The sequence below is a fragment of the Oncorhynchus keta genome, unplaced genomic scaffold (assembly GCF_023373465.1).
Source record: "Oncorhynchus keta strain PuntledgeMale-10-30-2019 unplaced genomic scaffold, Oket_V2 Un_contig_2440_pilon_pilon, whole genome shotgun sequence".
Taxonomy (NCBI): Eukaryota; Metazoa; Chordata; class Actinopteri; order Salmoniformes; family Salmonidae; genus Oncorhynchus; species Oncorhynchus keta.
The window spans coordinates 251,438-262,500 of NW_026283886.1; positions in this window are offsets into that span (position 1 = coordinate 251,438).

An 11,063-nucleotide genomic window follows, 5' to 3' on the forward strand; every position below is an offset into this window, starting at 1 on the left:
ACATTGTGAAGGTGTCCACAGACGAAGGGGTTGTCATCGATCACAGGAGGTTGATGGCACCTTATTTCGGGAGGACATGCTCGATTTAATGTCTAGAGTGTGGAATGGTATCAAGTACATCAAACACATGGTTCCCATGTGTTTGGTGACATTCCATCCACTCCGTTATTATGAGCCGTTCAGCAGTACTACGATTTGTTACACTTTTCATCACATTTCATCAACTGCAGCCAATGTGAAGATTGAGTTATGAATTTTATTTTCTAAACATGATATGGTTTGGCATTTGAATTCTATTTGAAAGGACTTTGTAATCCGTCAGCTGGTTTTGTTTTGAACAAAGAGCAGACTGCACATGTAGGCTATAGCCATCCCACTGGTTCTTTCTTTGCTGAGCTCCTGTCAGACAGATTGTCAAAACTGACCTCATTTCCTGTTAACATCCACAGTCACAGTACATGATTGAATTCAGACTGTCTGTGTTTCATCAGTGTTGAGTCGGAATTTGGTCTGAATTCCATATGTGTTCTATGTCTTCAGCGATAGTTTCACATTCTATGTTCTGCTCGTGTTCTGCTTTAGTTTTTTCAGTCTTAACTGCAATCCCTGCTTTCACATACGTGCTGACTTTTCCTGTTCAGTTACTGCCTACATGTTCAAACATTGTGCTATATGGGAGTGTTGGCAGAGTACTATGGTACAGAGAGGAGGAGATGACATGTACATGTACTGTAGATGATTACTATTATGTCAAATATGAACCGTCAGTATTCTCTCACCCGCCTTCCTCCCACATGGCAGTCCAACTCTACTGTGCTGTACACACACACGCACACTCACACACACGCAGGACTGACACCTACAGCCAAGCATATATCATGAATTTAGAGCGATGTAGTTTCTCCTGGTGGAACAGAGGAGCCACTTCAGACGCTGAGACCTTGAGTCTTTAATGACTGATGTGTGGGATGGAGCGTTGGGATGGCAAGACGGTCTTAGCTTGCTGTGTGTGTGTTTCTACATGTGAGTACGTGTGTGTATGTGTACAAGCAAGCTTTTGTGTGTGTATACGCCTACCATCAGAAACCCATCAAACTAACAGTTCTTCTGTATCCATGTACCTGTGTCTTCTCTCCACACCACAGGAGGCTGGTGGCACCTTCATTGGGGAGGACGGGCTCGTGGTAATGGTTAGAGCGGAATGAATTGAAATGGTGTCAAATGCATAGTTTCTGTGTTTCATGCCATTCCATTCGCTCCGTTCCAGCCATTACTATGAGCCGTGCTCCACTCAGCTGCCTCCACTGTTCCACACGTACACCTGACAGAGTCTACTATCACCACGACCTCCACGGTTGATTTAAACACTTTCCCTTTCATTATTCAGTGCCACTGTAATTACTCTGTCTGAGTCTCGGTGAGCTGGTGTGGCTGCGGCCACAGCTGTTAATGTGAATAACAGGACTGTGGACTGACACTTAGCATCAAGGCCCAAGTCATACTGCTCTGTTTCTGCAGTTCGTCTATCTATAGGGTCCCTCTCTCTCCCGGCCCCCTCCTGTAATGTTCCCCCCTTACAGCCCTCGTGTTTGCCTGACATCCTGACCAGACCGCTCGCACTCGTGCGTGCGGCCATCGCGCGCTCGTTGACTTTGTCCACCCACACGAGACGCGATGAGGACATGCAGGTTGAAATATCAAAACAAACTGAACCAATTACATTAATTTGGGGACAGGTTGAAAAGTGAACATTTATGGCAATTTAGCTAGCTAGCTTGCTGTTGATAGCTAATTTGTCCTGGGATATAAACATTGGGTTGGTATTTTACCTGAAATCCACAAGGTCCTCCACTCAATTAAAGTCCTCCACTCAACAATTAATTAGTACTAGGCCCCTTTTTTTTCTCAATTTCTGCCTGAATGACATTCCCAAAGTAAACTGCCTGTTGCTCAGGCCCTGAGGCCAGGATATGTATATAATTGATACATTTGGAAAGAAAACACGTTGAAGTTTGTAGAAATGTTAAAATAATGTAGGAGAATATAACACAATCGATATGGTAGGAGAAAATCCAAATAAAAACCAACCAGAATCTTTTTTTTTTGAGAGCCCATGCTCTTACATTGGAAAGTATAGGGGCATACTGAACTCGAGCTCCCAGGATGCAATTCCGATGGCTTCCACAGGGTGTCAGCAGTCTATGTTCAAGGTTTCAGGCTTGTAACATCCAAAACGAATAAGAAATATCAGTTTTAGTACAGGGACACAGTCTTTTGTGTATGTGCGTGCGATGAAGACGCACATGCTAAAATCGGTTCCTTATTGAACATACTTCTTTCCGTAAGAAATATTAGAGTTTGATTACATTTTAGCGTATCTGAGGAGCACATAGAAACATATTTTGACTTGTTGAAACAGTTTAGGAGTAAAGTTTTGGATTAATTTCTCTCCATGTTGAAGGAGTGGATTACTCAAATCGATGGCGCCAACCAAAACAACACTACAAGTTGTAGCTGGGACCCTTTGGATGACAAATCAGAGGAAGATCTTCAAAAAGTAAGTAAATATTGAATCGCTATTTGGGAATTTATGAAACCTGTGCCGGTGGAAAAATATTTTGATGTGGGGCGATATAAGACACTTGTATGTACCTAAATGTTTAATATCCATAATTCTTATGATTATTTATTTGAATTGCGCGCCATCCAGTTTCACCTTAGTGCTGCTTTTGATACCATCGATCACCACGTTCTTTTGGAGAGATTGGAAACCCAAATTGGTCTACACGGACAAGTTCTGGCCTGGTTTAGATCTTATCTGTCGGAAAGATATCAGTTTGTCTCTGTGAATGGTTTGTCCTCTGACAAATCAACTGTGAATTTCAGTGTTCCGTTATAGGACCACTATTGTTTTCACTATATATTTTATCTCTGGAGGATGCCATTCGAAAACATAATGTTAACTTTCACTGATATGCGGACAACACACAGCTGTACATTTCAATGAAAAATGGTGAAGCCGCAAAATTGCCCTCGCTGGAAGCCTGTGTTTCATACATAAGGAAGTGGATGGCTGCAAACTTTCTACTTTTAAACTTCCTTAGATATCGTGTACCAGCTATTGTTTACACATATGCAAAGGCCCCCTCTCTTGTCTTACCAAAGGCTCTGTTCTGTCCTGCCAATAGAGTGTATAACCCACCTGTTGTATGCTCTTAACGTTGTCATTCAGTCACAACTCGGTGAAACATAAGATATTACAGTTTTTAATGTCCCGTTGGTAGGATATACGTGCTTTCAGTTCGTCCCATTTATTTTCCAGCGATTGAATATTAGCTAGCAGAACGGAAGGCAAGGGCAGATTAGCCAGTGATCAAGGCATCTTGATCACTTTCCGCGAAATGTTTCCTTTGTCCAGCGAATCACAGGGATCTGGGCCTGGTCAGGTGTCTGTAGTATATCCCTCGCGTCCGACTCATTGAAGAAGAACTACTCCAATTTGAGGTGAGTAATTCCAGTTCTGATGTCCAGAAGCTCTTTTCGGTCATAAGAGACGGTAGCAGCAACATTATGTTCAAAACAAGTTACGAACAACTCGAAAAAACAAACAAAATCGTATTGTTGGTTAAGAGCCCATAAGACAGTAGCCCTACCCTCCGGCGCCATCTTGAGTTTGAGGGTATATGCTCCTAAAAACCAATGAGGTGATGGGAGAGAAAGGACTTGCAGCGTGAGCAGTGGTAGTGCAATGATTGAATAACATGCATGTGTAAATATATTTTGCAATGCTTGCACATGCGATGCGTGCGGTGTGGTCAGCATGTTAGCCAGGGGTTGTATTTTAGCTTTATCATTAATCCTCCTGACTGATATTATCTTGTGATAATGGCAGCCATTTTGTTGGTCTGTTCAGTGTTATGCTTCATTCTGATAATTGGTTTAATTACTGTCTGCTACACACATACGAACACACGCACGCACATGCACTCCTAAATGTACACCGGCGTGTTCACCAGTGCATGCACACATGCACACTCACTCTCTTTCACACACACACACACACACACACACACGCACGCACGCACGCACGCACGCGCACACACACACACACACACACACACACACACACACACACACACACACACACACACACACACACACACACACACACACACGCACGCACGCACGCACGCACGCACGCACGCACGCACACACACACACACACGCCGCTTCAGGAATCAGACAGCCGTACACTTACCCTGTATTGCATGAGATTGCTGTCGAAGCTGCTCTCTCAAATACCCCACAGCAACATATAGGTATTTTTCCATCTTTATCTACAATGAGTCACAGTGTACAAGAAAAATGTCTTCAACACAGTGGTGGAATATGTCAATACTGCAAGTGGCAATACTCTTCAGAGATGTTTGGCTGTATCTTGGACTTTATCTTGGACTTTTCTCTATAATATCCTGTGTCAGTCAGGTTGATGTTACATTGATGTCTGTACAGAGGGTGGTATATACTGTATAATGTATAGAGTGTGATTTTGGAAATGGACTCTGCTCTGCTGTGATTAACCCTCTGCTTTTCTCTAACCCCGAAGCGGAGAACAGTGAGAGAGGCTGTGGTAGTTCATGTGTATTATTCATGCTTATGGACCAGACTGGCCCTGAGCACTGTCTGCATGTCTGGCTGCAGAGCACCACTGACAGCTAATGGCTTACTGCACATTAGATTACATGTGTGTGTGTGTGTGTGTGTGTGTGTGTGTGTGTGTGTGTGTGTGTGTGTGTGTGTGTCTGTCTGTCTGTCTGTCTGTCTGTCTGTCTGTCTGTCTGTCTGTCTGTCTGTCTGTCTGTCTGTCTGTCTGTCTGTCTGTCTGTTACTCACACACTCACTCACTCTGTTCTCTCTCTGCTCTCTCACGTACACACACTCTCACCAACCAAGATCTAATGGCATCATCTACCTCTTTCTCTCTCTCCTTCGCTCTGATGGACTTTTGCAGTACCTCTGCCCCCACCCCCAAAGGTTGATCTCTCTGTGAGAATTGATGATGGAGTGGTAGGAGGGTTATTTTATCTTCCCCACACACTGACAGGCTGACAAGGGGGGGGCAAAATGCCAGGATGTCTCAATATTCCGTCAGCATGGGGACTTGCACATGAAAAGAGGCTGACATTCAATAATCCTCCTCCTCTGAAAGACACCTATGCAGTAGACACAGAGGGAGAGGAGGGATGGAAGGAGGGAGGGACGGAGGGATGGAGGCAGCAGGGGGAGAGGATGATGGAAGGAGGGAGGGATGGAGGGATGGAGGCAGCAGGGGGAGAGGAGGATGGAAGGAGGGAGGGATGGAGGGATGGAGGCAGCAGGGGGAGAGGAGGATGGAAGGAGGGAGGGGTGGAGGGATGGAGGCAGCAGGGGGAGAGGTGTGATGGAAGGAGGGAGGGATGGAGGCAGCAGGGGGAGAGGATGATGGAAGGAGGGAGGGAGGGATGGAGGCAGCAGGGGGAGAGGATGATGGAAGGAGGGAGGGAGGGATGGAGGGATGGAGGCAGCAGGGGGAGAGGAGGATGGAAGGAGGGAGGGATGGAGGGATGGAGGCAGCAGGTGGGATAGTGGATGGAAGGAGGGAGGGATGGAGGCAGCAGGGGGAGAGAAGGATGGAAGGAGGGAGGGAGGGAGGGATGGAGGCAGCAGGGGGAGAGGATGATGGAAGGAAGGAGGGAGGGATGGAGGCAGCAGGGGGAGAGGATGATGGAAGGAAGGAGGGAGGGATGGAGGCAGCAGGGGGAGACGAGGATGGAAGGAGGGAGGGATGGAGGCAGCAGGGGGAGAGGATGATGGAAGGAAGGAGGGAGGGATGGAGGCAGCAGGGGGAGATGAGGATGGAAGGAGGGAGGGAGGGATGGAGGCAGCAGGGGGAGAGGAGGATGGAAGGGGGGAGGGAGGGATGGAGGCAGCAGGGGGAGAGGAGGATGGAAGGAGGGAGGGATGGAGGGATGGAGGCAGCAGGGGGAGAGGAGGATGGAAGGAGGGAGGGAGGGATGGAGGCAGCAGGGGGAGAGAAGGATGGAAGGGGGGAGGGATGGAGGCAGCAGGGGGAGAGGATGATGGAAGGAGGGAGGGAGGGATGGAGGCAGCAGGGGGAGAAGATGATGGAAGGAGGGAGGGAGGGATGGAGGCAGCAGGGGGAGAGGAGGATGGAAGGATGGAGGGATGGAGGGATGGAGGCAGCAGGTGGGATAGTGGATGGAAGGAGGGAGGGAGGGATGGAGGCAGCAGGGGGAGAGGAGGATGGAAGGAGGGAGGGATGGAGGCAGCAGGGGGAGAGGATGATGGAAGGAGGGAGGGATGGAGGGATGGAGGCAGCAGGGGGAGAGGAGGATGGAAGGAGGGAGGGAGGGATGGAGGCAGCAGGGGGAGAGGAGGATGGAAGGAGGGAGGGATGGAGGGATGGAGGCAGCAGGGGGAGAGGAGGATGGAAGGAGGGAGGGATGGAGGCAGCAGGGGGAGAGGAGGATGGAAGGAGGGAGGGATGGAGGCAGCAGGGGGAGAGGAGGATGGAAGGAGGGAGGGAGGGATGGAGGCAGCAGGGGGAGAGGAGGATGGAAGGAGGGAGGGAGGGATGGAGGCAGCAGGGGGAGAGGAGGATGGAAGGAGGGAGGGAGGGATGGAGGCAGCAGGGGGAGAGGAGGATGGAAGGAGGGAGGGATGGAGGGATGGAGGCAGCAGGGGGAGAGGAGGATGGAAGGAGGGAGGGAGGGAGGGATGGAGGCAGCAGGGGGAGAGGATGATGGATGGAAGGAGGGAGGGATGGAGGGAGAGGGATGGAAGGCAGGAGGGGGGAGCAGGGGGAGAGGATGATGGAAGGAGGGAGGGAGGATGGAGGGATGGAGGCAGGGGGCAGGGGGAGAGGAGGATGGAAGGATGGAAGGAGGGAGGGATGGAGGCAGCAGGGGGAGAGGAGGATGGAGGAGGAGGGAGGGAGGGATGGAGGCAGCAGGGGGAGAGGATGATGGAAGGAAGGAGGGAGGGATGGAGGCAGCAGGGGGAGAGGATGGAAGGAGGGAGGGATGGAGGCAACAGGGGGAGAGGAGGATGGAAGGAGGGAGGGAGGATGGAGGCAGCAGGGGGAGAGGAGGATGGAAGGAGGGAGGGAGGGAGGGAGGCAGCAGGGGGAGAGGATGATGGAAGGAGGGAGGGAGGGAGGGATGGAGGCAGCAGGGGGAGAGGAGGATGGAAGGAGGGAGGGAGGGATGGAGGCAGCAGGGGAGAGGATGATGGAAGGAGGGAGGGAGGGATGGAGGCAGCAGGGGAGAGGAGGATGGAAGGATGGAGGGATGGAGGGATGGAGGATGGCAGCAGGTGGGAGGGGAGAAGGATGGAAGGGGGGAGGGATGGAGGCAGCAGGGGGAGAGGATGATGGAAGGAGGGAGGGAGGGATGGAGGCAGCAGGGGAAGATGATGGAAGGAAGGAGGGAGGGATGGAGGCAGCAGGGGGAGAGGAGGATGGAAGGATGGAGGGATGGAGGGATGGAGGCAGCAGGGGGAGAGTGGATGGAAGGAGGGAGGGGGAGGGATGGAGGCAGCAGGGGGAGAGGAGGATGGAAGGAGGGAGGGATGGAGGCAGCAGGGGGAGAGGATGATGGAAGGAGGGAGGGATGGAGGGATGGAGGCAGCAGGGGGAGAGGAGGATGGAAGGAGGGAGGGAGGGATGGAGGCAGCAGGGGGAGAGGATGATGGAAGGAGGGAGGGATGGAGGGATGGAGGCAGGGGGAGAGGAGGATGGAGAGGAGGATGGAGGAGGATGGGGAGGGAGGGATGGAGGCAGCAGGGGGAGAGGAGGATGGAAGGAGGGAGGGAGGGATGGAGGCAGCAGGGGAGAGGATGATGGAAGGAGGGAGGGAGGGATGGAGGCAGCAGGGGGAGAGGAGGATGGAAGGAGGGCGATGGAGGCAGCAGGAGGAGAGGAGGATGGAAGGAGGGAGGGAGGAATGGAGGCAGCAGGGGGAGATGAGGATGGAAGGAGGGAGGGAGGGATGGAGGCAGCAGGGGGAGAGGAGGATGGAAGGAGGGAGGGAGGGATGGAGGCAGCAGGGGGAGAGGAGGATGGAAGGAGGGAGGGATGGAGGCAGCAGGGGGAGAGGATGGAAGGAGGGAGGGAGGGAGGGATGGAGGCAGCAGGTGGAGAGGAGGATGGAAGGAGGGAGGGAGGGATGGAGGCAGCAGGGGGAGAGGAGGATGGAAGGAGGGAGGGATGGAGGCAGCAGGGGGAGAGGAGGATGGAAGGAGGGAGGGAGGGATGGAGGCAGCAGGGGAGAGGAGGATGGAAGGAGGGAGGGAGGGATGGAGGCAGCAGGGGGAGAGGAGGATGGAAAGAGGGAGGGAGGGATGGAGGCAGCAGGGGGAGAGAAGCATGGAAGGAGGGAGGGATGGAGGGATGGAGGCAGCAGGTGGAGAGGAGGATGGAAGGAGGGAGGGAGGGATGGAGGCAGCAGGGGGAGAGGAGGATGGAAGGAGGGAGGGATGGAGGCAGCAGGGGGAGAGGAGGATGGAAGGAGGGAGGGATGGAGGCAGCAGGGGGAGAGGAGGATGGTTCATTTAGTAATTGGTTATGCAAAATCCCCCCAGTCATGTGTCTAAAAGTGTCTAAAAGGGTAGGCCAGACAGTGGGTAGTCTAGGGGAGAAGAAGAAACCACTCTATGGAGAACTCTCCTCTCTCTCTCTCTCTCTCTCTCTCTCTCTCTCTCTCTCTCTCTCTCTCTCTCACTCTCTCTCCCTCTCTTTCTCTCTGTCTGTCTCTCACTCTCTCTCCTCTCTCTCCTCACTCTCCTCTCTCTCTCTCTCTCTCTCTCTCTCTCTCTCTCTCTCTCTCTCTCTCTCTCTCTCTCTCTCTCTGTCTCTGTCTGTCTCTCACTCTCCCTCTCCCTCTCTCACCCTCTCTCTCTCACCCTCTCTCTCTCACTCTCTTTGCTTCTCTCGCTTGATTGAGCGTCCCTCTCCAAACCTAGTGGCTTTCCATAAGTGCTTCTTTACTTATGTAGTGGTGTGTGTGTGTGTGTGTGTGTGTGTGTGTGTGTGTGTGTGTGTGTGTGTGTGTGTGTGTGTGTGTGTGTGTGTGTGTGTGTGTGTGTGTGTGTGTGTGTGTGTGTGTGTGTGTGTGTGTGTGTGTGTGTGTGTGTGTGTCAGATACAATCCTGTTTCAGCTCTGATGTCAAACGGTCACTCTGATGTCAATGTGTGTGTTGTTTTATGTTGTGTGGAATACACCTATTTAATAAACACCATATAGTTTCAAGCTTCAATTTAGCTACAGTATCAACCAAATGTATTTATAAAGCCGTGTTTACATGAGCCAATGTCACAAAGTGCTAAACAAAATCCCAGCCTAAAACCACAAACTGCAAGCCATGCAGATGTAGAAGCACGGTGGCTAGGAACCAGGCTCTGAGGGGTGGTCAATCCTCTTCTGGCCGAGCGTTCTGAGGTTGAGACAGTGTTGTAGTTATTGTTACATATAGAGACAGATATGACACTATTGAGCAAAGATAGGTTGAGACAGCAGGTGCGGTAGAGAGAGTCGAAAACAGCAGGTCCCGGACAAGGTAGCACGTCCAGTGTACAGGTAAGGGTTCCATAGCCGCAGGCAGAACAGTTAAAACTAGAGCAGCAGCATGACCAGGTGGACTGGGGACAGCCAGGAGTCATCAGGCCAGGTAGTCCTGAGGCTACCTGATCTGATCCTAGTGCTCAGGTGGAAGAGCACTAGTAAGGCAGTAACCAGGAGAAAGAATCAATGGCCCACCAGTGATTCTTAACAAACCTTGTTAGAAACCCTTCCAGAGCCCGTCATCACCCTTCTGGATCCCGTCATCACCCTACTGGATCCCGTCATCACCCTTCTGGACCCCGTCATCACCCTACTGGATCCCGTCATCACCCTTCTGGACCCCATCATCACCCTACTGGATCCCGTCATCACCCTTCTGGACCCCGTCATCACCCTACTGGATCCCGTCATCACCCTTCTGGATCCCGTCATAACCCTTCTGGATCCCGTCATCACCCTTCTGGACCCCGTCATCACCCTTCTGGATCCCGTCATCACCCTTCTGGATCCCGTCATCACCCTACTGGACCCCGTCATCACCCTACTGGACCCCGTCATCACCCTTCTGGATCCCGTCATCACCCTTCTCGACCCCGTCATCACCCTTCTGGACCCCGTCATCACCCTTCTGGATCCCGTCATCACCCTTCTCGACCCCGTCATCACCCTTCAGGATCCCGTCATCACCCTTCTGGACCCCGTCATCACCCTTCTGGATCCCGTCATCACCCTTCTGGATCCCGTCATCACCCTTCTGGATCCCGTCATCACCCTTCTGTATCCCGTCATCACCCTTCTGGATCCCGTCATCACCCTTCTGGATCCCGTCATCACCCTTCTCGACCCCGTCATCACCCTTCTGGATCCCGTCATCACCCTTCTGGACCCCGTCATCACCCTTCTGGATCCCGTCATCACCCCTCTGGATCCCGTCATCACCCTTCTGGAGGCCTTCATCACCCTTCTGGATCCCGTCATCACCCTTCTGGAGGCCTTCATCACCCTTCTGGAGTCCGTTATCACCCTTCTGGAGGCCTTCATCACCCTTCTGGAGTCCGTTATCACCCTTCTGAAGGCCTTCATCACCCTTCTGGAGGCCTTCATCACCCTTCTGGAGTCCGTTATCACCCTTATGGAGCCCGTCATCGCCCTTATGGAGCCCGTCATCACCCTTCTGGAGCACTTCATCACCCTACTGGAACCCGTCATCACCCTTCTCTATGCTTTATGCTTCAACACCCTCTAAAGGGTTAAATTGGTCCCTCCACAATACCAGCCAATAGACCAAAAGAGCTTATTCTATTGAAGCCCCTTCAAGTTCTCCTGAAACAACAAGACAGAGATAGAACTCGGAGGACAGGTCCCCTTCTCTCAATCTTTCTGTCTTTCTGACTTTATCTCTTTCTCTAGTTCTCTATTTCACTCGTTCTCTATTTATTTCTG